At 42.0% G+C, this 27,292-nt stretch overlaps 1 long non-coding RNA gene across 1 annotated transcript; it reads right to left on the reverse strand.

Annotated features, from left to right (window-relative positions):
* Positions 1 to 14,604: 14,604 nt before the first annotated feature.
* On the reverse strand, positions 14,605 to 22,026 carry LOC118900917. The gene is made up of 2 exons (XR_005021252.1): positions 21,935 to 22,026; positions 14,605 to 14,898 (listed from the first exon to the last, which is right to left on the reverse strand). It is a non-coding gene; the product is annotated as an uncharacterized LOC118900917 (long non-coding RNA).
* Positions 22,027 to 27,292: the final 5,266 nt, after the last annotated feature.

A 27,292-nucleotide genomic window follows, 5' to 3' on the forward strand; every position in this document is an offset into this window, starting at 1 on the left:
AAGTGTGGCCAGAGGTCCAAGGAGACAACAGACGTTCAATCAACGTATGTTCTTGGGGTATATTCTCCCTTCAACTGATTCCAACGTTTTCTCCCCATTCCTCTACTCCTGGGAAGCACATGGTTGGTATGTGCCTTTATTCAGAGATGACACTCAAAATATTTGACAATTGCTATGCTCAGATGCAGACTAATCAAGGGCTGTAGTGCTGAGGCTGGGTCTTGGAGGTCCCTGTATTTGATCATGGGGAAGCTGGGGGTCACTGGGGGTGAAGGAGATGCTTGAGGAAGGGTCAGGGCAGAAGGGGTAAAATAGTGGATAGTGTGGGGCAGGTGGAAGGGCAGTCAGGACAGTGAATATTTACCAGTTTGGTCTTTCCAAAGTTTAACAACTTGTTCAGCCATACCGGAGCATACCAGACTATTCTACAATATGTACTACATCCTATGTGCATCTGTCTTCTCTGCCAGCTTGTGTACCCAAGGCCAGAGGCACTGTGACAGTCACTCATTTGCATATCCCCAGCACTCAGCACAATCTCCAGCACACAGGCCTTCTCAATACAGTTGCATGAACTGAACAGAGTCAACAATATAAACACCCAGACCCATTCTCTTCTTCTAGTCCAGATTCTGAAAGAAGAGGAACCTGACTGGTCACAGCTATTTTCCTCTGAAACAGTTATTTCTTTGGAGCAGAGTTATGGAGAGTTAAGGTGACCTCTGGATGTTCTGACCTCCTTCGCCCTGAGATAGCTCCAGATTAAACTGCCTCACTGAGGAGAGCAGATGGCAGAGGGAGCTGAGGGAGAGAGCAGCCCCCTGTGTCTTACAGGCCTTGGAGCATGCTGTGCCACCATTCCTCAGTTCTCACCGGACTGAGAAAGGGCGGAAAACTCTGCCCCGCAAAACCTCACCCCAGGGAACTCCTAAAATAAGCCTTGCATCCCAAGACTTGGACACTGTCTGGTTCTCAAAGGCGCTGCTGTGTCCTATTCATCTTTCTTTCCCCCAACCCCAAGTGTGGCAGGGGCTCAGGGGCCATCTGCTGAGAGCACAAGTGAGGGAATGAATGAACTAGTGAATGAATGAATGAATGAGGGCACCTCCTTTGCAAGTAGTTTTGGTACAGAGAACATGAAATTAACCTGGGAGTCATTAATTTGGGTTCACATCCAGGTTTTGTCACTTAATGGCTATTGATTCAGGCAAAATCCTTAAGTTTTTGTTTCTGTAAGTTTCTGTTTCTGTAAGTTTCTGTTTCTGTAAGTTTTGTTTCTGTAAGTTTCTGTTTCTCGTGTACAAATAAGTAAAACAAAACCAACATCAAGTGCTCACAACTCATGTAAAGTGCCGAGTGGAACACCCAGAAGTGCTCAATAAATTGTAACTAACTTCTCCTCCTCTGTCTTCATTTTCTTTTCTTCATTTCATCTTCTTTGCTTTATTATTATTATTAAACTCACTACTCAGAGATACCCTCTGCGTGTTTTAGAACTGCCTAGTTTGAATTTTTTCGCCTAAATAATGTCCAGATGAATCAGCATATAAGTGGTCTCTGTGAACAGTCTTTGTCGTCCGTGTATAGTCATTTCACTTGCAGGCACTAAGGAGGAAGATGCATTTGAAACAAGCCTATGAAAGAATGTAACATACAAATACAATGGGTACCTACTTTAGTTTATCTTCTCCTTCGTAATCTCTACTGAGCACTTGGTGTGCCAGTCACAGCACAAAGCACTTTATTATCTTTATCTTATTCCTAATCTCTACCTCAGCCAGGGAAGTGGATAATCTTTATTTTATAGATGAGAAAACAGGTTCAGAGAGGTTAAATGACAATGCCAAGGGAATGCAAGTAGCAGAGCCAGCATCATGAACATGATGGTTGTCTCCCAGCATCTATTCTTTCCTCCCCTCTGGCGTAGCATACTTTTGGTTTTGGTGTATCAGCTCCATCCCCAACTCCAATGAGTGGCTCTAATTGGTTTAAATCAACCACAGTATTTTACCCCGTTTGCATAGTGATTGGCTTAGATAAACCAGACCCGACCCAATCAGTGCAGGGCATTCCTCTAGCCAATCATATTGAAGTGACTGATTCTCTTTCACTTGTTGGGGGAGACCAGTTCTCCCTCTTCTTTCCCTGCTGGCCCCTAATGAGGAAGCCCTAATTGTAGCCTGCAGCCATCTTGCCAACTTGAGGGGAATTAGGGAATCAGTCTTAGGATGAAGCTGAAACAGTAGAGTGTAGAGAAAAGCCACCGACGTCCTTGAGTCCCTGGAACAACCAACTCAGAAGCCTGTCTGTCTCGGGTCCAAAATGAGCCACTAAATCTCCTTTGCCGTTAACCATTTTGACTTGGTTTTTCTGTTACTTGCAGTTAAAAGCATTCTGAATGATAGACTAGGAATCGAACCCAGATCTGTCTGACCCATGGCCAGTGGGTACCCCCTACGTGACACTGCTTTTCACTCCTCCAGCTAATGGTCTTGAAACTCACATTTGTCAGCAGCCTGGATCATCACTGTGTCCCAGCCCATTTGCAGCATTTCTGGGGCCGTTGTTAGTTTTCTGGCTGGAAGGCTGACGCCCCAGCAGGTTGCTGGTGGGCACTTAAGGTCACTCTTTCAAATTAGTGACTGGAGGGACTTCCCTGGTGGTCCAATGGTTAAAACTGCGCCTTCCAATGCAGGGGGTGCAGGTTCGATCCCTGGTTGGGGAGTTAAGGTCCCACATGCCTCGGAGCCAAAAAAACAAAACATAAAAAAACCCGGAGGCAATATTGTAACAAATTCAATAAAGACTTTAAAGATGGTCCATATCCAAAAAAAAAAAAAAAATCTAAAAAAATAAATAAATTAGTGACTGGAGGCCATTAGAACAAAGCAGATGGTTATTTCTACATACAAAGTAATGAAAACCTCTTCTTGGGGTGACTTCAGCCAAGGAAGGCTCTAGAGAAGCACAGACTTAAGTGGGACTAGAAAAGCAAACAGACAGCTGAAATGGCTGCTTATCAGGCCTCGATGTATTTAACATGCAAAAATGCTAACCTCCTCCAACTGCAGTCGAATTTGTACAAGTGCTTAGAAAGAACACTGAATTTATCAGAGCTCAAAGGGCAAAATATTAAAAAATAAATCACTGCTAGTGAAATCCTAGAGCTATCAGGAGATCCATTTGAAAAGACAGTTAGCAAAGTCAATTTGAACATTCAGCAAGCTTTGAAATCATGGAGGAGGCTCTGTTCACATGGGCTTCCTTCTAGCCAACCCGAGAGGATACTAGAAGTTAAGGATGAGAACGGCTGAAACCTGACAACTAGGAATCAGATCACTGGAAATTTTAATAAGAATATTTAAAGAGATCAAAGAAAATGCCAGCCCAAGAAGCTGAGATCAAGAGGATGATTTTTTGCTTTTCCTTTTCCTGGGCTAGGCCTTCCTGGGGGCACCCCTGGTAGGGATTGCTCTTGGTTTCCACCTGCAGACCTAGTCATGTCCATGTCCAAAATGCTTCTATTAAATATTAAGTCAATTTCCCAGACCTGGGATTCAGGTGACTCTGTGACAATTAAGAATCTTCTGCATTGGGTTTGGAGTCTCCTTGGCTGCCTGCAATTCAGGGACCCATACTGACCTCACTGGGAAGCATCCAACCTTCCTGCTTACCTAGTTTGACCCTTGCAGAGGACTAGGCATCCTAAATTCTGACAGGTCAGTTTCTCTGATACACCTCCAGCCACAAAAAAAGCCTGATCTCCTTGGCCCCTGGGCTGACTCACCCCACTGAGGTATGGTGTCATACCCAGGGCCCGTCTCTACAGCCTTGTCTGTTTCCCCTGGGCCTCTCCAGGTAGAGGGTGCCAGACCAAGGCCTGGCCCCTTTTCCCTCCCAACTGCCCCACATTATATGAGACGGAATGGCCCTGACTCATTTGTGTGTTAACCACATTTTTCAAAATGAGGCAGTATCACACAATGGTTTATAGAGAGCATTGTTTCTCAAACCATCTATGGTGAACAACCAGTGTTTAATACCTTCAATCTATCACACAATAAAATGTGGGCTCCCTGTGCATACTAGCATGTAGCTTGTACCACGTGACTCACAGTGCAAATTTGACATCCCTGAGCTCACCCATACTTTATTTAGTAAGATATGCCCACTGATCATGCACTTGATGTCATGGCAATGTCAAATTATAAAAAATTCCAACGCTTCCTTTCCGTTTCTGTACTTATCTTGTCACAGACATGTAGCAAATAGTTCACGTCTGCACTTGGCACTCTGAGTAACATTTATTTACACCAATGGTTCTCACGATGTGGTCCCCGGACTAGCAGCATCAGTGTCACCTGGGAACTTGCTAAAAATGCAGATTCTTTAGCTCCCTCCTCCTGGACTTAAGTAATCAGAAAGTCTGGAGATGGAGCGCAGAAATCTGGACTTTTACCAGCTCTCTAGGGGAGGCAGGATCTGTGCCAAGTTGGAGAACCATCACTCAGGCAGTTGGATGGGGGGAAAGAGCAGCAACAACAACAGGTATGTTGAGAGACTTCTTCTATTAGAGCCTTAAGTACCATTCAAAGGAAATTATGTCTGTCTTAGTGACTACTGAGCTCAATTTTTAAAGCTCTGAAATGTAACCACCCTGAAGTCAGTGAGTAGTGCAATTCCACAGAAATATACTTATGTACTCATCTTAACCAAGCCCACAATTTGGGTTTCCAAAGTTAATCTTTAACAGATTTAAGAGTGAGTGACCATTTTATAGCTACTCCTCACCCCACTCCTATCTTTTGCACCATTCTTCAGCAACTTTTCAATAGCACACACACAGAGATGCTCAGAAGGAATCAAGGAAGGGAAGGGATATCCAGGGAGGGAGGATGAGGATCCCTGAGAGCAAGGATCCTGGAGCCCCTGTTTGAGTGTCTCCAGTACCTGGATCATTGTAGATGCTCAGTCTATCTTAATGGAATGAATGAGTGGATGAGTGAATAAAAGGAAGAATGAAATTTGATGAGCTAGAACACTTTGTGAAAGGAAGTCCTGCTTAATTGAACTTTCTGGTTAATTGTGTATCCATTTTGTTCTGATTCTTACTTTTGAAACACTTCCCTGAAAAAGTGCATTTTGTTTTTCACCTTTGTTTGACTGAATGCAAATCCAATGATCACCTGAGTGAAAGACAGTCCTGTTCAAGTGTGATGCATCCAAATTACGTCTATCCTAAAGGAGATGGCCAAGTTTCTTGGGTCACATGAAATAGTAAATTTGAGAATTCTATTTTTAAAAATTTTATTGTTGAGAATGAATTTTATTGGAAGCCACATTCAGAGAAAAGCAAATAAAGGGATTATAGCCCCTGAAGTATAGCAAACATATGTCATTATTTTGGGTGAAATGTAATTCTTTTTATTATTAATACTTAAATTAAGCCCAGCCGCATTTGGTATTCCCATGAGCATAATTGGTAAAATGGTTCTAAAACAAGCTCAGAGTTGTTTAGGCAGGATTTGTCAAACAGAAATTGGAAAATTAAGCAAGGAAAATCATATGATGTAAAAAAAAAAATCAGAGAAAAGTAAAAAAAGTCTACCAACTCGCTTGTATACAGAGGACCAAAGAGTTGGAATGATGGATTCACAGAAATTGACTAATTCTTTGTCTACAACGTCATCGGCACAATGCTAAGACAACCCATCAATCTGAACAGTTCAGTCCTGAATTAACTGAACTGACTGGTCAGTTGGAGCACCTGGAGGATCCATCCTCATCATGTGTGTCTTGAATACGATGCCTTGCCTCCTTTCGGATTGTCTTCAGTTACACGCCAGCCCTGCCTAATGGAGAATGAAAGTTCTGTGGGACCCTAAATTCAAGGACACCTAGGAGTACCAACAAGAAACTGACTACACTGGAACTCCTTTATGATCCAGGCCAGCTCATACTGGAGAAATTGATGGTCTTTTCTAAAATAAATTTTTTTAACATGACCTTTACATTTTAAAGGGTGACTTGAGTTCAAATATGAACTCTCCCTCTTTAGCCTTAGGGTTGCCCTCTGTAAAATGGGAATAATAATACAATCTGCCTTATGGGCTTTTTTAAGGGATTAAATAAGATAGCATATAAAGCACTTACTGCTATGCCTGGCATTTAATTAATATTATCTATTATTATTAAGTATCAAGCATAGAGCTTTTCTTGGTTTGCCCAGCAATATCTCCTTGGTGTTAGTATATGAGTTAACATCCTAAGTCAGAGATTAGTTGCTTAATGCCAAACTCTTCACTCCAGTGCTGAGTTTACATTATATCAATACTTTATGAGCTTGTTGGGAAGGAAATGATGCTTTTCCCACCCAGAACATATCATCCCTAGAAATATTCCAATTGATGGCCATGAAGCTGAAAAGCAATAGTAATGAAAATAATATCAGTCTCTAAAAGGAGGGACAAACTAAAGAGAATTCTAAACTCATGTCTGCCAAGTTTTTCCTTATTTGGAAGTAGCTCATATGAAATTCTAGAACCCTCTGCAGGTCACTCAGAGTCTGTCCATTAGCTTTCCTATTTGCTGTCTTCTTGTCTACTTACATCAACTCTTCTCAATATTTAAGAACTTTTCAGGAAATTCAGTTTTAAAAAGACAGCAAAGGAGCTTGGAATTGGCAAAAGCTTCACATTTCAGAAGTGATACTAATCTAAAGAAACACACTATTATCTTAGTAATTTCCAATTTTTCCTGGAAGCATTTTACTGCAGAGACCACTGCCAGCTATTAAATAGAGGAGACTCATTTTGGTTGCCAGAATTAGCTGAAATTAAGATCCTTTGACATCTTCTTACAGAAAAAAGTCAGTTTCAGTACAAACAATTTGGAATTTAATAGATTGTGACAGGTTATAAAATTCTATGCATTTGAAAGAAAAGCTTTGCTAGTGGAATAATGTGTTTCTAATTTACACATAATAGGCCCATGAAGCTATGACTAGAAGGACATTAAAGTAATGAGGAAATTCCAGTTATAGACACTTTCTGTAGAGATCTTAAAGATTATGTTTAGGGCAGTCATTTTCCCACGTACCTTAGGCAGCTAAAGCCAGAATGAAGGTGGCCAGGACAAAGAAAGGAGACTGGAAGGGGAAGGGGCTTCGGTTTAGAGGGTAAGAAAAGCCTTTTTGGGATAGCTGCTCAACCCAGAAATGGAGGATTTTATTAACCTAAATAAACGCTGAATCTACTGAATACCCACCCAGGGCCTAGCACTGGATGCCTGTCCATAAATGGGGAAGAATCACCAATCACAGGAGAAATAAGAAACGCAATGTGATTTTTGTGGATCAAACTTGTCCCCAATAAAAAAGAAGAATTCTGCTTTGTTTTGATTCTTTGTCCCCACAGTTGTCCAATCAAGACCCACTTTTCCATCCTACTCATGATGAACGCAATGCAAAATGGATCTATTGAATGCTTTCCTTATTTAAAAAGTCTCAGTGCTACTATATTATTTAAAATGTATACTAAATGGTACAGAAAATCTGGAGTGTGTCATTTGATATGACTTTGGGTAGCTGTTCTCATACCACACACTGACACAGAGATGGGGAAGTGGCTGGTGCAAAACAGCAGAACATGCTCGTAATGAGAGGCACATGCTTTGCTTTATTACAAATTAGTATTTTCCTGCCCTTTTTTTGAGATCAGTTCCTCAGGTAAAGTTGATGTAAGCTAGAAACCTTCTTTCTGACTAGAAAATGGTTGGAGTCTTGTTCTGTTATTGCTTCTGCTATTGTTTCTATTTTGGGTGCTGCATCCATCATATTATAGGTGGTCAATAAATACTGACCACCCAGGTGTTAGAAGATCTGGCAATTTTGTTATTTCTTTAAAACTTTCTCCAATACAAATTTCATGGCTCTCCTCTTCTCTCTGTCTTTCAAAAAAATTTTTTTTGGAGCATGCTTTATATGTCAGGTGTATTCTAAGCCCTGGAGAACGAGATCTCTGGATTCATACAACTTCCGTTCTGGGAGGACAGGTAGGGCAGTAGGAGATAGTCAATTCAGAAAACAAGATAATTCTTCTTTGTGCCTCATTTTCTCATGTGTCATGTTTCAGCTCTAGTGCTCTTTGGTCTGTTAGGGTCTCATCTACCAGAGAGGCCTTTGTTAGCCTTGGTCTTAACTACAGAGTATGGGGGGGGGGAGAGAGAGAGAGAGGAAATTTGCAAAGAAAGTTGGTAGATGTCACCCATCACCTAGAACCCTGCCATTGGGCCAGTTTGAGAAGATGATGGGTTTGCAGTTTAAAGACCATCATGTAACCACAGAAGAATAGAAAAAAATCCAAACAAAACAAAGAAATGCTTATGCCAGCAGCTTTGTTCCCCCAAAGCCCATCACTTCCTGACCCATTCAAGAGGCATGTTATTTAGCTACAAGATACTATTTCCTTCTTCATCCTCCATAATGAAGAGTGTCTTTGTGACACTAAAGAGCTGGGCAGTCAGGTCAATTCAGCCAGAGAAAACAAACCCAACAAGTTGTTTAGCATCAAATAGAAAGATAATTTTTTTAACCTTTCAGCTGGTTTGTTATCTTGGGGTGTTCTGGAATCCATTTGTCTGTAACTCAAATTTTCTTCAAGAAAGACTATGAAAGGATTTTTTTCCTTCATCCCTCTGTGGTCATTGTGCATTAACCATGAATAAAGTTTCCACAAATAAGATCAAGAGCCATGGTGGCCCCATCTATTTAGAATATACCTGTTTTTCCATTCTGCTCAGTAGAGGTTCTTACTATAATAACATGAGAATTTCCTTGTTACAGGAGAACTAGAATCCAGGTCTTTGCTGTTCTCAGCATCCTGAGGACTCAAAAACTTCAACTTCATTCAAAGGGAAATCATATTCTTCTGAAAGAATTTTGGACATAAATTTGGGTTGTTGAGTAATGAAGGGTTGAAGTTACTTCAATGATCTTTAACATGAAGAAACAGCCCTGCTTTGTGGTTGAAAGATAAGCTATTGTCACTGCTTGGGCTTCTAGAAAACTAAACTCCCAACAGATTGAAATTTAGCCTCCGGACAGGTCTGTGATTTCTTCCAGAGTAGGCCCATGCACCAGATAATCGTATTCATTTCCTTGGAGAACCTCTCACATGGAATTTTAGATTTGGAAAGAATCTTAATAGTCATTTAGTTTTATCTTCATCCCTCCCAAATCTAACTTTTGTGTCTCTTAAAGAACCAAATGTAGTTACAAATAAATCACCAGTTCTTGATTCATGAAAACGGCACAGCACAGATGTATGCAGTGAGAAACATATACAGAATCCATGGAGGAACAAAAAGATGCAAAAAAAATTGCAAGTAGCCAACTGCACATCAGCAACCCATGCTGTGGGAGGTACATACCAAAACTGGCTGACTCTATCCCTGGCTTCACCATAACCATTAGGAGACTAAAAGCACCTTTTTAAAAAAATAGAAGTTCCCAGCCAAGCACATAGATGTTACTTGCTGCCATTTTTCTTTAACCTTTATTTCTTAAAAGTGCCTATACTATTCAGGCAGTTGCTGAAATCTACACTTCAAAGTCATTATTTTGAAAATAACAGTATTTCCTTGTACATATGTATTTTGAGCATACATGAATTTGTTTAATACTTAACACATACCTAGGATCTACTAGATACTTAGAAGCAATCAAAGTGAAATGCTTCAAATGGCTTCCCATCTAGTAAGGAATATAAGAAGTCTGAAAGGGATTTTGCCAATAGTTTCCAAAAGTAGTACAAATGTACATACCCTTTGACCCTGCAATTCTACTTCTAGGAATTCATACTAAAAATACAGATTATAAAGTAATCCAAATGCCCAATACTAGGCTTTAAGGGAGTTACACATTAGCTTGCTCTAACAAACAATATCACATCACAGTGGCTTAACACAATAAAAAATTTATTTTTCTCTCATGGTACAGTCAGAGGTTGTTGCCTGGTGGCTTTTCGTGTAGTGATTTAGGGATCCTGGCTCCTCTGTCTTATACTTCAACTATCTTTCAGAACCTCTAAAAGAGGGGTAGACCCCTGCACTCATCCAACAGGTGAATGAAGAGAGAGGGAGAGAGAGAGAGAAAGAGAGAGAGCACAAAGAGGGATGCCTGGATTTGTTATCGGTTGGACATGGCTTACATCATTCTGACCACATTCTATTGGTCAGAATGGTCATGTAACCACAACTAACTGCAAGGAATGCTGGGAAATGTAATCATCCACTAGGCCCAAGAAGAAAAAAACAGAATTGGTGAGCTGATCTCTGGCACATTCACAGATTGGCTAAATGAGGTATGGTATATTCATAAATAGGATACTTATGCAACCATTAAAAATGAACCTGTAGAAGAATAATGAAAAAGAAAAAACTTATTCTACATTAAATGAAAAAGTCAGTGAACAAAACATTATACTCCTGACTTTGTGAAAAAATGTTTTGTCAAAAAATATATATTTATAAAAATAAGATTTAAAAATAAAAATCTTAGACGTATACATTAGCTTTTCTTTTCTAATAGTGGTATAAAAAGATTTTCCTTTTTTACCCTGCATTTTTCTACATTTTCCCAACTTTATGCCATGAATATGAATTACATTTTATAATCAGAACAGTTGTTAAAAATAGCTTTACCTTAGAATAGTGCTCTCCAATAGAAATATAATGAAAATCATGCATGCAATTTTAATTAAAAATAAAAAGCATCATGTGAAATTAATTGCAACAACATATTTTATTTAACCTATGCCCAAATATTATCATTTCATATAATCAATAAAAATTAAAATATTAAAAATAAAAAATTAAAATACGATGTACTTTTTAAAGACTTCCTTTAATTTTTATACAGAGTCTTTGGAATATGGCTGTATCTTACACTACAACAGATTTCATTTTGGACCAGCCACACTGCAGGTACTCAATAGTCACATGTGGCCGGCAGCTACTGTTTTGAACAGCGTAGCCTGGGAGTGTGTGAAAGGATAGACTGGGCAACAACCTGAGGTAGCTCAGAGGATGACGCTGTCTCAGGAAAAGCTTCATGAAAGAGGTGGCTTTGGGACTGGGCCTTGAAGGGTATTAATAATAATACCAACAATAACCATAATATTGATAACACCTAACTTTTATTATATGCTTGCTATGCCCATCACTGTGCTCACCACTAGGGATCAGTAGAGAAGAGGAGACAGACTATCTGAATAGGGAGAACACCAGTGGCAGCAAAAGCAATGACCTGGAGGAAGGTCAATACACTGCAGAGTATTTGGAGGGGAAATTGGAATAATGGTATTGAACTCTTAGGAAAGTAGCAAGAGAAAAGACAGGAAGGCCAGTTGGAGCCAAATTTAGAAGCACCTTAAATGTTAAGGGAGAAAGTTCATTTATACCTAGTTCAGTAAGAGAGGGAGGTGCTATTCCAGTGCTTAACATGTATTAACTTACTGTGAGATAAGTACTAATATTGTCCCCATTTTATAGATGAGGAAACTGAGGCATAGAGAGGTTAGGAAATTTCCCAAGGTTACATAATGTGTAACAATGTTTAGCAGAGCCTGCATTCCAACCCAAGTACTTTTGGCTCCAAAGTCTACCCCTTAACCACTCACAAAGACCATGAATTTTGGAACCAGAAACCCAGATTTGCAGACCACGCTCTTCACTCCCTTACTGGGACTTGAAGCAGTTGCCTATACTTCTAGGAGTTTCAGCTTCCTCCTCCATAAAAACGGGGCATGTTCTGCCTATCTAAAGTGTCATTAGGTACATGTAAAGACACTAGGATCAGAAAGCACCAATTATACTGTCTAGCACCGAGTAGAGGCCAATAAACACTGGTTGTCCTGCAAAGTGCCCCAGGGAGCGCTTTCAGGGCTTCAGGTAGTGGAATGGAATTAGACTTAAACTTTAAGAAGTTTATGCTGGAAATACCCATTGTCCCTCATTATTCTGCTGAATTGGAGCTGGGAGAGATGTGTTTTTAAGATACTGCAATAGTCCAGATAAGAGGTAATGAGCACCAGTGCTGATACAGTGGCAGGGAGAATGCAGTTATATGGTCTAACTGTAGGACATTAGAGCCAGAACAAACCCTATGGATAATACAGTCCAAACTATCCTCATTTTACAGAATAAAAGAGCAGATATCCAGACTTCAATGACTTAGAACTAGTAAAGTTCTTCAGTTTCCTGGTTCACTATTCTTTCCTCAACTCATAACAAGGGCTGACGTTAGACTTCAACACCAATATTTTCTTTCTTTTCTTTGTTTTAAATGTTCACCACATTTTAATTAATTAATTAATTAATTAATTAATTTTTGGCTGCGTTGGGTCTTCGTTGCTGCACGCGGGCTTTCTCTAGTTGTGGCGAGCGGGGGCTACTCTTCGTTGGGGTGCACGGGCTTCTCATTGCGGTGGCTTCTCTTGTTGCGGAGCACGGGCTCTAGGCACACGGGCTTCAGTAGTTGTGGCACATGGGCTCAGTAGTTGTGGCTCGAGGGCTCTAGAGCGCAGGCTCAGTAGTTGTGGTGCACGGGCTTACTTGCTCCGCGGTATGTGGGATCTGCCCGGACCAGGGCTCAAACCCGTGTCCCCTGCATTGGCAGGCGGATTCTTAACCACTGCACCACCAGAGAAGTCCCAACACCAATATTTTCAAGTCAATAAAAATAACAAACATCTCAGTTTTGTCTAAATCATATACTTTCTACTCTTCAGTAGCATCCATGGACATTAATCTCATTTAATCCTGTCAATGGCAACTCCCCAACCCCTAAAGGAAAGTAGACTGGAGTCAGAACAATTTCCACACTACAGATGGGTAAACCGGCACAGGGGAAGATGACTCTTATTCCTGGCTCAAATCCTCTCACATTTACTTCTAAATTAGTTTTCTAAAAAGTAAAGTTTGTTTTAGCTTTGAAATGTTACCAAGATGTTGATACAGGGATGGTGTTCATAAAATTTCACGTTGAACAGAATCTCATGGGGACAAAAAGGCTTAGATCCTTTACAATATTTCAGATTTTAAAAGTTAATAATCAAATGATTCACTTGAAATTAGGTCCAAAGGAAGGCTATTGTGTGACCAGTGGGAAACTGGATCTTTGTAGTTGTTCTGTTTTAAATATAGTGAATGAAGGTATATTTTGCTTAGAAAATATGTGGGGATGCTATCTCTTTTCATCTCCCATTCAAAGCGAAGAAACCAGATTTCCTGCCTGTGAGGAATGCTAAATTCTACCACAGGAGGGCGCAGGAAATGTCCGATGCTTTTTCAGATAACCGACACTAGGTGGCGCCGCTCTGCTAGTTTTCTTCACGTCTGTTTCTAAATTCTTATTTTTTATTCCTTTGTTTGGGAACAATGTTAATAGGTTAGCTGTAGTCATGTAAAAAAGCATTTTTATTTTTCTATCCTTTTCTTAATATGTTTGGGTCAGTCATTATGCCTTTATAAAAGTGTGATAAAGAAAGTAGAACTAGTTATTGTATTCATCAGTATATTTTCCTTATAGTATATTTTGCTTTTGCAGTAATTTTCTGGACATTCAAATATGAGTCCAAATTAAGTTTTCCTTTTTGGTCTGTCATTGTCCCAGATTCTTTAGAGTTGTGTTGGAGATTTCATTTTGGTTTGATTTTAAAAGAGACATAATTCTGAATCATATCAGAGCTGCAAAAATGGAACAAAACTCAAATGCTGAAAAGAAAAGTAAGTATCATTACAGGAAATGAAAATGGATTCTCCTACTTGGGTTTGTGTAAAGAGGAATTCGCCAGCATTATTTAGTTAATTAGTTGTGTGTCTGAACCCCTCTTTGGAGTTCAAATTCCTAATTATAAAAATAAGGAAGTTCCTCCAAAAGTCCTCAAACTCCTCTTTCAAATTTGAATAGTTATGATTTTATGAGTATATAAACATAGTTGTGCCCCCTGCTTGCCCCAAATATACATGCATAAGCTACGACTTAAAAACAAAAACCTGAATAATTCTCAGTGGCACAATGCATGCAGTTATAAGCCCCATCTAGCTTTCCAATCCATGTTACTCTACAGGAGTTCCTGTGAGAATGAAGTCTGAACACGGAGGCATAAGCTGACTGCTCGGGCAGAATCACACCCATGGAACAAACCTAGTTCAGCATGCTGGATCTGCCTATCAGGAGACTGAATCCAACTGTGGCTCCGTCCCTTACTGGCTGGGAGATGCTAATCCATTAATTAGCAAATAGCTAGACACCATGATGCACGTGTGGAGAAGTAAAAGGCCAGGCACTGGGTAGCTCACAATCTACGGGGGACTCAAGTTGTCTGTTATTAGTGACTTAGTAATGGGGAATAAGTGACAAATGAGATCAGGTCTGTGCCTTTGGCCTAAACCCTGGCCATGCTTTTGCCCACAGCTGTCATCCTGAGAAGTGAAATCACTACTGAGGACTGGGTGATTGTGGAGAAATCAGCAAGTTTGGGGCAGGAAAGAGCAGGGAGGGGCTAGAGAGAGGTAGTAATGAAATTGTCTAACATTCTCTGCTAACTGGAAGCAAATGTTAGATATCAGAAGGGTTATATTTTCTATGAAACAAAAGAAAATGGCATTGACATAAGTATATTAGGTTCCCACGGACCTTCACCAGCCTGGAAGCTAGCGTCTGGAAGTCTGAAAGGCAGTGGGCAGAAACGGAGTAAAACTCCTGAAGTCACGCCATCCCTGATGATGTCCACAGGAGTTGGTAAAACCGCCAGTGTGAGCTCATCAAACCCAGCCGTTCATATGGAACCCCTTCAAACGCAACGTTGGCAACATGGGCCTCTTTTCTCAGCTCTTCTAAATGCAGGCGGAAAGAGCTGTGCATCTTTATGGATGTGATGCCAACTGTTCACCACAACAGAGTGGCTAAATGACCCGCTGAAGGCCATGGAACATATTAGTGTTAGAAAAAAGCAGGCAAACTTGGAATCATTTTGTACCTGATGTCATACAGCCTTTGGAATACATGGTGTGAACAAATTTTCTCACTAGTGAGAGTTACTTAATTGAAAAAGTGGCTGAACCTAGTAAAAATAGAGTAGGCATGGGCCTCCCTGAGCCCCACTGCACTTGTGAGAGATGAGCCTGGTGATGTGACAAGTTCTCCTGGGGCAGGGTTGGGGGTAGGGAGGCGTGGGGAAGTGGGAAATTGGAACTGAGTGGGCTAGAACCTGGGTTTGGAGGCTGAGACCGTGAAACAAGGGAAAGGGATACAGATGAAGCAGCAGACACTCAGGAGCAAAAGTTCATGAACAAAACCTTTGTAAATCAGGAATGGCTCATTTCGATTCAAGATGGTGGCAACAGTGGCCATCCGCCAAGGTGTGGGACTTCTAGGAATGAAGTGGCCCTTCCTTCTTCCAGGTCTAAGAGCACTGATTCCCAAAGGGTGCTCCTCAGCACACTGGCCCTCAGGGATGTTAATGGATGGGGAGAACAAATGTTTCTGCATTAGATTAGTTTGCAAAATGCTGGTGTCAACCAAATCTCTTTCCTGCCTGGAACCTTTAATATGCCACCATATATTACAACTCCTTAAGGACTTATAAGGAGGGTTTATCATGTAGGATTTCCCACAATTTTTGGGTTCAGAACCTTTTTTTTAAATCATAGAGTATCTCAAGACAAATGTTCTGAGAAACACCTTTTGGAAAACAATATCCTAATGCATCCTAATTTATTTCAGATTAAATTCTACTTTAGCAATTCTCAGTGTGAAATTTTCAGGATAAAAGAATTGACAGAAAAGCAAAAGAGTCATTGAAACAACTTTTTTTTGTGACCTGAGCAAAACCAAGGGTTCTTTTGATTTATTTATTTAAACTATTTGTGTGTGTAGACCCACACTTAAAAGGAATCATGGCCCTGTTTCTAGATTATTTTTCTCTCAGCCAGCTACATTTGATCAGCTCTGCACACCCCAAATTAGGCCTTGCCTAAACAGTGTCACTACCTTGGAGCCTGTCACTGTGTTTGTCAGTCTCAGCGTATCTTCTGCTATGAGAATAAGAAGAATAAATACAGTTCCCTATTTCCAAGTCAAAGACAGTGTGAATTGATATTACACAGTAAAATGCAATGAGATTAAATCAATAACACCTGCAATAAGGCATAATGAAGGTGAAATTATATCTCTGGCTTCCTGAACAGCTGTGAATCTATTTTTAATGATCCTCATTTTTGGCAGTCAGCTAACAACTTCTAAAACGTCCTAGAAATTGGATTGTTAAGCAGATGAGCACCGCAGTGGCTCAGAATGTCATTAATTTCAGCTGCCTTACCCATCCGCATGGGTGAGATGGAGGCATCACGAACTCACCCTCCCCACTTCACCCCACTGAGCACCCCACTACCCAGGCCTTCGGTGGCCCCACAGATGCTGGGAACAGAGAGGCAGGAGAGCTGTGGGGAGAGGCACTCTCCCGGGTGGATGGTGGGCTGTTGAATTATGGAAAGAAAGGAAAAGTCTTCCTTGCTTCTGTAATGCCAGTTACAGCATATAATCAGCTTTGCAGTCTATATTGTGCTATTGGAACCGCAAAGCCATCAAGAGCAGGACATTCTAATGATCCCTGTTTACTAATGGGGCCCTTGGGTTCCACAAGCTTGCTCTGCCCAGGACTTGGTCAAGGTCACACCACCAGCAAGTGCAGGAACCAGGACTCAACCCAGGTCTTCTCATGCCAAAGCCAGGGCCATTTCCATGGCCCAGCAGTCCCTTGCTTGTTGAATAGCAGTCATGGGAAAGGCACTGTGAACAATTTGAAATTGAGGAAATGTGAACATTCAGGATTACCCATGTTTTTCTTCGCTGCCTGACATCTTTACATTTTGCTGCAGCATTTACTAGAGTTGCGTCTGGGAAACAGGCAGTTGATCCCTTTGGCTGCTTCACCTCTCTGGGCTGCCAGGGGGAGGAGCGTGGTGGGTGGCACCCCACAAACAGATTCTCAGATTCCCAAGTTAGGCTCACTGGCTAGGAGGCTCAGGAGACCCCAGACTAAATGGTGTTCCAGAAGACTGCAGCTCAGAGTAGAAATTTGCCGTTCAAATTCCTTCTTTGCCTGAGTGAGAGCCAAGGGAAGGAGAATGAATTCCTTATTCTCTTCCCTGCACTGGGAAGCCTACGACATTGAGAGAGAAGGGTTTTTGTACAGATGATATAGCTGCAGCTAAGATAAGCCATTCATTTACAGGGCTGACCCTAGTGCCTGGCTTGCTTTCAGCAGTGGCGCTGATCCTTTGCTGCCTGAAATATCTGACAGTCAAGAAGTTTATGGTGCAGGGTGGAGAGTTTGTGCTGTGGCATGTTTTTGGACTGGAGAGAAGAATCCGTTTCCAGGAGGGTCATCTATGACAAAGGGTTATTGAGTAGAAAAGTATAAATGAATACCTCTGCTAAGCAAGGGGATTACCTCTCTTAAGCAAGGGGATGCCTTCCAATGGCTGACTTGATGGTCAGGAATGCTGTAAAGAGAGGTGGAAACAGACCAGAGGGAAGGGGGTGTTTTGTGATAATGAAATGATATCATAACATGCTAGTGATTAAAACAATGCCTGAAGTGCTAGAAAACTAAGTTTGCAACTGAAGATAGTGGGGAAACGGAAGAGATCAAGGTTCATGTGAAGGTGGACAAATGATGAGCAGAAGGAGAAGGCAGGGGAGGTCTAGGGGAAAATGGGAGAGCTGGCACTACTGGGCTGCCGTAGGCAGGCCAACCCCAGGGGCCAGGAGGCAGTGCACTGAACGAGGGGGACACAGGGCCTGTCCTGTGCCAGGACCTGCTCCACCTGCCAGGGGAACGGCAGTGGCACTCCCAATGCACAGGGGACTGACACATTTCTTCTGGCTCCTATTCCTCCAATAGCCCCCTCCACTCCCACGTTATGTTAATGGACAATGGGGACATTTTGCTGTGGTTTAAGAGAAGCTCTTAAACAGGCTCACCTAGGCTGCTTGCTTAGGAAGAACACATACTGACTTTCAAGCGTTAGCTGGGGGACGCAGCCCTTCACTGCACGAAGAGCTAGTTGTCAGTGAGGTAAACCTCGCTCCTTCCCTGTTCATTAACAAGGGTTTAATGCAAGGTCGGTAAGTAGGATTCCCCTTACGTGTCGACTACCATATTTTGGCTCGATGTGTTCAGAAGGACTCTGAGGCTAGATCCAGGTTCATGAGGAAGAGTCTTGCATTCAGTTGGTCTGCCTTGGATGAGGGAGGAGGGCAGTTGCCATACCCCGCTGCATCTCCACCCTTCGACTGCACCCGGCGAGGTGTCTGCACTTTAAGTGGAGCTGGGTGAAGTGTCAAAAGTCAAGAAAACCTCAGACTCACCAATGAGGGAGATGAAGTAGGTGGAGGAGAGCTTCCTGCCAATCTCAAAACACACTACCATTTCAGGATTTGGAAGCACTGACTGCAATTCACTGCTAATAAGGCTGTATGAGGAATGGAGGCTCTGAAGAAGGGCTAAGCAGAAGCCAGAGGCCAAACTAAGTTGTCCAGTTAACCTGATTTAAAGTTAAGGGTCAGGCAATTGGCACTATTACTCACCAGATATGAGCTAGCTAATGCTCTTTTTCTTCCCATGATGAACAGTGAAGGGAAAGCATTCCAAAGGTAGAAAGAAGATGGAGAGGGATATATATATATGTGCGCGCACATTCACACACACACACACATAATATACACACACACAGATCATACACATCCATTTGCATCATCTGTTTTGGAAATGGAGGAGGACAATTTAGAGAACGTAGTGCCAGAGGCCATATTCCCTTGTAGGTCTGGGTGGGGTAGTTGTTATCTTCACTAGCTAATTGAAGACAAACGACCAAAGGCGGTGGACCAACACCCCAGATTAGATGGCAGCCACCTGTTGGTCAGGTACCTCAAAACTGACTTCAGGGGAAGTTGTTGACTCTCTGAGGCCTCAGAGTGAAAGCCACAGAGTTGGGGAAGCAACTCGCCTAGTGGCTCTGAGCAGATCAAAACCTGGATGTTGGTGGTGTCTGGAAGCTTCACCATGAGTTTTGATTGGTTTTGGACCTGCAGGGCTTGAGTAAATTAAAAAATGGAGCTTAACAGTATCTTTTTTTTGTTTGTTTTAATATTTGTTTGCTCTATCAGGTCTTAGTTGCGGTGCGCGGTCTCTAGAGTACCCAGGCTCATTAGCTGAGGCATGGGCTTAGTTGTCCTGCAGCATGTGGGATCTCAGTTCCCTAACCAGGGATCGAACCGGCATCCCCTGCATTGCAAGACTTATTCTTAACCACTGGACCACCAGGGACGTCCCTTAACAGTATCTTAAATAAGAAGGTGTCACATTTCTGAGGTAACTCTACATGTTAATATCTTTCTCCAAATGACAGCTTCTTAATAAATTGCACTTCACCAGTAGGTAGTATATTGTGATACAAAACACTGGGATTTGCTTTTTAAAAGGAAAAGCCACACCGAACGTCTGCTTTGGCTAATCTACTTTATGTGTTAACTTCACACATTTGGTGCAGAATTTACTCAGCAGGCCTGAATTGCTGAGCCAAGGCACCTGCCTGCAAGGGGCATTAAGTGATAGGCTGCAGGTCTAGGAAGGAGGCTCAGCATTTAGGGCTGGGAGTTAATAGGATCAGGTGGTCACCACTCCGCCCCTTCCAGGCTCAGGAGCAGACATCAATAATCACACTAACCCATCGCAGAAGTCACCAACACCCCTAGCAGGGAACAGAACCTCAAAATTGTTCTCAAGACAGCACACTAGCCTTCCCTACAACCTGAGAGCAGTTGACACAAACACAATGAAACTATTTCCGTTTAGGGGACTTATCTGCCTACTAAATTGGGTAGTTTTTTGTGCGTTCTGCATAGAATGACAAAAAAGTCTACTTAGATATTACTTTTGCTATTTGCTAGCTGTTGAGATTGGAAATCATCTCCCTAATTAAACGATAATGGCTTATTAAACATTTTGAGTCCTTTGCACTTACTCCCAGATGTCCCCCAAAGTGGTGCAATATAGGGCTTCTGATCTTGGGGTCTATAAACCCCCAAGCGGTCCATGCATAGAATTTGAGGGTCTATGATCTTGGCTGTAAAAAAATTATATATTTTTTTATTTTTGCTACCTCTTACCTGAAATTTAGCATTTCCTTCAATTATGAGTGTCAGCAACAAACCAATATTATTAGTACTTGTGATTTTGTCATTAATAGAAATCACAGATTTCATATCAAATAACAGTCATTGCAGACATCTTATAAAATCATATATGTTCATCACGACTTTGAAATTACAGTAGTTCTCAGACCAGCTGCTAGTTCTTGTTATTTAATGTGCTGTAATAGAAGCACATATATTACTAGATCACAAATTTGGTTTTAAAATAATATTTTGATAATGGCATTTTCTTTGTCATTCCATGTATGGTATTTTATACGTTAAAAACATGATTCTGAAAAGAAACTCTTTGAATAGAAAGGGCATTCCTTTCAGATGAAGAGGCCTGGATTATGGTCCTTGACGGAAAACTTTGGTCAAGTCCCCCCACCTCCTTTTTCCTTTTGCCCTTTTTTTGGGCAATTAAAATAAATTGAGATAAAATTCATATAAGATAAAATTCACTGCATTAGTGTATATGATTCAGTGGGCTTTAACATATTAACAAGGTTGTGCAAGAATTATTATCTAATTCCAGAATATTTTTATCACCCCAAAAAGAAACCCAGGGCTTCCCTGGTGGCGCAGTGGTTGAGAGTCTGCCTGCTAATGCAGGGGACACGGGTTCGAGCCCTGGTCTGGGAAGATCCCACATGCCGCGGAGCAACTGGGCCCGTGAGCCACAATTACTGAGCCTGCGCGTCTGGAGCCCGTGCTCCGCAACAAGAGAGGCCGCGATAGTGAGAGGCCCGCGCACCGCGATGAAGAGTGGCCCCCGCTTGCCACAACTAGAGAAAGCCCTCGCACAGAAACGAAGACCCAACACAGCCATAAATAAATAAATAAATAAAATTAAAAAAAAAAAAAAAGAAACCCAATACCTGTTAGTAGTCACTGCCATTCTCCCGCCCCCAGCTCCTGGCAACCACTAATCTGCTTTCTGTCTCTATGGATTTGCCTGTTCTGGCATTTCTTATCAACGGAACTGTCAAATATGTGGCCTTTTGTGTCTGGCTTCTTTCACTTAGCATGTTTTCAAGGTTCATCCATATTGTGGCATGTATCAACACTTCATTCCTTTTTATGGTTGAGTAATATTCCATTGTATGGATGTACCACATACTCTTTATCCATTTGGCCAAGTCCTTTTTTCAGTCTTCGTGTCTACACTTTCAAAATGAAGAGATTAGGGCAGATTATGGCCAAGGCTTCTTCCAGCTTTCAAACCCTGTTGCTGCACCTCCTTTTAGCCCTGCTGTGTTGTTCTGCATAAAGTTCTGCTTAGACTCAGTTCCAGGTCTCCCGTCCTCAAAAACTGACCTGTCAGGCTTCCCTTGTGACGTAGTGGTTAAGAATCTGCCTGCCAATGCAGAGGACGTGGGTTCAAGCCCTGGTCCGGGAAGATCCCACATGCTATAGAGCAACTAAGCTCGTGTACCACGACTACTGAGCCTGCGCTCTAGAGCCTGCAAGCCATAACTACTGAAGCCCACGAGCCACAACTACTGAAGCCCGCACGCCTAGAGCCCATGCCCTGCAACAAGAGAAGCCACCGCAATGAGAAGCCCACACACCGCAACGAAGAGTAGCCCCCGCTCGCTGCAACTAGAGAAAGCCCGCATGCAGCAACGAAGAAATAAATAAATTAAATAGATTAAAAAAAAAACAACTGACCTGTCCAATTCCTGACATGTGTTTTTAAATTCCATCTGTTTAAGTCCACCAAAAATGTTTTTAAATTGGTTTGGAGATCTTATCTAATTTAAGCATTGTGTGTCAATGATCTAAAATAGAATGCTACCTTCTCTTCTCCAATTTCTGTTTACAACATTACAGCAACCAATGAAACTATGATGGGCTGGGCCCATGCATAGGAGACTGAATTTTTTGAAGTGCAATCAACAGAAAAAATGCCACGGCACTTTGTATGCCCTAGGGAACAACTCAAGGTCTTATTCTAAGGTTCTCACTATGCCACTCTCAGAAAAAAAATTTTTTTTCACCTGTCACTTTAAAATTTCAGCAGATCACAACAGCTTATTTCCACAAGACTGTAATGGATTGGAAGATAAAGGAGGAAAGGGCTCATGGAAATAAGGGACTAGCAATAAATCCTCAAACTGTGTAAGTATAGAGTACTGTTAACAGAGTTCATTTGAGGATCTCAGACTACTTCTTAACTCACGGACTTTCACTCTCGTTTTTATTAGATTATAAAATAGCACCCACTAACTACAGTCAGAAATAACACAAAGGTTTCTTATGCAGCACCACAAATACATATGCAATGTGAGAAAAGAAATAGTAAATTACATATTACATTATTGAATTGTATGCTATCTCCCCCACCACATACATAAATAAAAAATAAACCGTCCATGTTTTATCCCCCCAGCTTTCTCGACATCAGCTGAGCCCTGTTTTGCTTTCAGCCTGTTCCTTTGTTACACAACCACACTCGCAATCCATCCTTTCATTTCCTTCCAAGTGCTTTCCATCACGGTGGTGGTGTCTGAAGCTCATTACACCTACTGGCGTGTGGTGCTGAAGCATTTACCGTTCTCAGCCCAGCACATTCTTTGCTTGCACATTCTTTGCTTTAGATTCTTTTCCTTGTGAGATAAACCAAGAAATCTGCAAATTCATACTTAATCTGTCATAGCCCTGTCACCCAATCCAATCCTCTCTAAACAAAATCCTTTTGGTGAGAGGAAGACAATACCCTCGTTTCATAAATAACTTTTCCACCAACCTTAATCTGCTGTCTATGAATATTAATGAGTCTCATCGATTGATGTCTCCATTTTATGTCCAATATCAGACACCTTTCCAGAAAGCTAGCTGTCAAGGTTGCAAAGGAACCTATTTCACTTTCACATTAAATTAGCAAAATTAAAAAGGGTGGCTTCTTTGACATGTAGATTTCCAGAGATACCCCTTTAGCCCTACACTCTGATTTCTTTTACATTGTTCCCAAATTACAGGTCAGTCCTTGCAGGAAGGAGAGACAGGTCACTTCTTTTTCGTCTGTTCCAGGCAAGAGTTGACTGGTAATTGGTGACCTGATACCATGAAAATTTTTCAGAGGCCCATTAAATGTGTTTGTTTTACCAGTCTCTATTCCTTTGCTTGCCTTTTTTTTTTTTTTTTTTTTTTTGATGCCTTCTTTGTTGAGTCTAGGGTCCGAATTCCTATGAGATTCTGCTTCCTTTGGCTATTTTTGCCTTGAAATTTTCTGTGTACCAACCACAGATTAAGTGGGATAGATTCCAGGGCTGCTGCTGGCCTAGAAGTAATCTTTGTCAAAATTAGGAGAGTGTTCTTCTGACAGACTAATTAGAATGCAGCATTCCCTCCAGATGGACATATTAGAAAGAGGAGCCCCTCTGGGTGAACATATCTGTGTACGAGGATCCAGGGTCTGGCGAGGGGAACGTGGGCTGCATTTCAGCACCTACTCCCTCTCCATAGGGCACCTTGGTTAGTTTCTCTCTTAAATCTTTCACGTGTCTCCCTTAGCTGGTTTCTTGGGGCCAAAGTGTTTTGGGGACACGAGTGATTTGCTTTAGATCCTTCTCAATTGCAGTTCACTTTTTTCTCCTTTATTCTTTTTCACAGCATTAATGTTAAACTCCTTGTTTATATGCCAGGTTTACTGAAGCACCCTTAATGCATCTTTCCATCTTTGAGCAATTTGAATAGGAATTCAAATGACATCTTTGGGCTTTTTTGTTTATTGTTAACTTGTTGGAGTAGCTGAGAATCAGGTTGGTTGATTTTTTTTTTTTTAATTATTAGCAACTTTAATTATTATTTATTTATTTATTCATTTAGGCTGTGTTGGGTCTTCGTTTCTGGGCGAGGGCTTCCTCTAGTTGTGGCAAGCGGGGGCCACTCCTCATCGCGGTGCGCGGGCCTCTCACCATCGCGGCCTCTCCCGTTGCGGAGCACAGGCTCCAGACGCGCAGGCTCAGCAGTTGTAGCTCACGGGCCCAGTTGCTCCACGGCATGTGGGATCTTCCCAGACCAGGGCTCGAACCCGTGCCCCCTGCATTGGCAGGCAGACTCTCAACCACTGCGCCACCAGGGAAGCCCCGGTTGATTTTTTAATACATGCTTTCACATGTTCAAAGACTTGTTTGCTGATAGCATTATTTGTTGCTAAATGACAAACATATGGCCAGCTGCCAGAGGAGCTGTGTTATTCAAGGGGGTCCAGGAAGCCTGCTCTAGGTCTGACTATACCCTTCCTTGCTTACTACTCATGCCTGAAATTCTACCTTAAACCATATTCTTTTGGATTAAGTAAATAGCAGCCCTGTTGCAACACACTACACTTGGAAAGAACTAAGTAGACCACATCAGTCACTGACACTGTAGTGAGAATTAGTGTATCAAATCCTATTCTAAGGGCAGCTATGTGAGAGAAGAAAGATGGTTTGGGGCATGTAATATACTAACCCCCTAGTGGGAAGGTCTGGTTAGGCTGGCAGAATACGCCTTGGTCATTTCGAAGGATCCTTCAGAGAACAAGGGACATGGAAGGCAAACTTCCCTTTGCCATGTCTCTGTCTAGAGTAATCCCAGGGTAGCAAGAGATCTAACTTGGTATTAACTGTTCAACAGTCTTGGTGTTTCCCAGTGTGACTGAAGATGGGAGTCTTGTTAACTTGTTGGAGTAGCTGAGAACTCAGGTTCCTTCCTTTGTCCTACACCAATCACTCCCTGTTTTGACCTTAACCTTTGGTATATGCATTGAACTTTTCGAGGGCCCAGGGTTAGTGATGTTAGCAGACACACACCTAAGGAATTAATTTCTCACATGAATGTGGCCCTCTGTGGAAACACCTATAGGAGACAGATCATGGATGCAGAAGAATATTGGAGAAATAAGGGTTTTTAAAGATTATCATTAGTCTAGTCCTGGCCCTCTCAAAGTGGGCTGCATACACATTTGAGAGCACAAAGCCACACGAGTTATGTAGAAACTAAACATGGTGCACCTTCCTGAGTGTCAATTTTACTAGGTAATAAAAAATTTTAAGTGTTAGTTTTCTATTAAAACAAGCTTGACTGTGTTATGGAATGGAATATAGCAGTCACAGGAATGCTAACAAGTACAAAAGAAAATGAACACCCGATCACAGAAGCCAGCTTTTAGATCTTAGAGATCCTCTAGCCTGTGTTTTCAGAAATGATTGTGCATCCAATCACCTGAAGAACTTCAAAGGAAACCTTCAAAACAATACCGATGCTGGGTCCCTTTCCAAATGGATTCTAGACCATTGATATTTCTCCAAAGCCTCTCAGGTGATTCGAAGGTGCAGCCTTGTTCTATCTGTGACGTGCATCTCAACAGGATCAGCTACATAACTTGTGGGGCCTAGTGCAAAAGGGAAATGCAGAGCCCTTGTCATACATTATTAAGAATTTTAAGATGGCGGCAGCAGAGCGTTAAACCAAGCACAGAGCCCAAGTGTAGGTGCCCAATGCACATGCCTATGAAGTCAGCCCTGCCTCTTAAGAGCCTGGAGAGCGCATTCAGTGCTGCAGCCACCCTGAGGGCAGCACGGAGAAGGTCTGCAGGATGGGGAGGAACTGTGCCTTCCTCTACATGCCCTAGTTTATGGGGCCATTCACAGACACACACACACACACCTGGATAGGTAGCTCAGAGACACCCCCTGGTAGAAATGTTTAGCAGAGATTAAATGAGGTTTTTCTAATGTGAAAACAACGTTTGCTTCTTTATCTAAGAATGAAACTGTCACCTTTTGACTCTAACCTACGTTGGCTAGATTTTAAATTCTAGTTTATGCTCTCTCCCCAGACCACAACCCCCCAACCATCCCTGCACAATTTCTCATACTTCTAAATCTTACCCACAATCGTAACACAGATTACTGGGAAGCATTTTGCCCTTTTGACCACAACTGAGTTAGGTCCCTCTCTGAAATGACTACGTCTGCTTTGTTGGGGGGTGGTAAGAACTACACACACACACACACCCCAATATCAGAGAAGGAAAGCCCGGTAGAACCTGTAAGGATTACAGAACCCGAGAATAAGCCTTGTGGTAAGGAGGTAAGGAGGTTATCCTTTCCTGAAGAGGGGAATGCACACTCCGTGCCTGGATAAAGACCTCTGTGAGGGGCAGGAACAGATGCACGTGTGTGGTCCTGGGGGAAATTCAGGGAGGAGAGGACCGGGTGATCTGCTGGAGGAACAGAGAGTGCATTTGTTCTCTTGAGATTCAGCAGCTGGGCAAGGTACAGAGAGTTAATGAACCAAGGGGAGGATGGGGTACACACGGGAATTCAGAGTAAGCGAATAAAATTCTCATTATGTCGCCTCTGGAATTAATATGCAAGCTTTCCTCTCTCCCAGGGCTTCTTTTTGGCGCTGGCTGCTATGAAATACTTGGGGCCAAAGATGGAGCAAAGCCCTACAGGAAAGAAGGTGATTCATGTTTTGGGGAATTTGCAGCCAACCCGGGAGACACAGCAGACAGAGGAAGCCAGAGCCTGCAGGACTGTAGAGGCTTTCTCAAAACCCTGGAAATCATTAGCTATCCAGTCCTGATGGCAAGGGCAAAATACTCAGACGAGTCTGCAGAGAGACCCAGTGTGGCCCATTTTATGAGGACCACTGTTACCTCATCAGCCTTATTGATGCCAGACCCCTGGCAAACTCATCCCTTAATGTATGAAGACCGTCCTTCAATCCAGAACTTTATAAAAATGACAAAGGATTCATTGAGACTTAGAAAAGCCATATGATGTAATACACCATAAACAGTTTGCTAAATATATAACTGCAGGCCATACATATGTATAGATAGGTGATTACACAAAACAAACCACAAATCCTGCAGGGAGGTTCTTGTTGCAGTGGTCAGAACAGACTTTCAGGTTGGGCAGATATGAGTTCTGCTCCTACCTCTGTGTACTCAGAGACAGAGAACTTAACCTCTCTTAGACTTGTTATCTCTAAATAAAAAAGAAGTTGTGTTCATGAAAGGATGCTCAACAT

Source organism: Balaenoptera musculus, chromosome 9 (genome assembly GCF_009873245.2).
Source record: "Balaenoptera musculus isolate JJ_BM4_2016_0621 chromosome 9, mBalMus1.pri.v3, whole genome shotgun sequence".
Taxonomy (NCBI): Eukaryota; Metazoa; Chordata; class Mammalia; order Artiodactyla; family Balaenopteridae; genus Balaenoptera; species Balaenoptera musculus.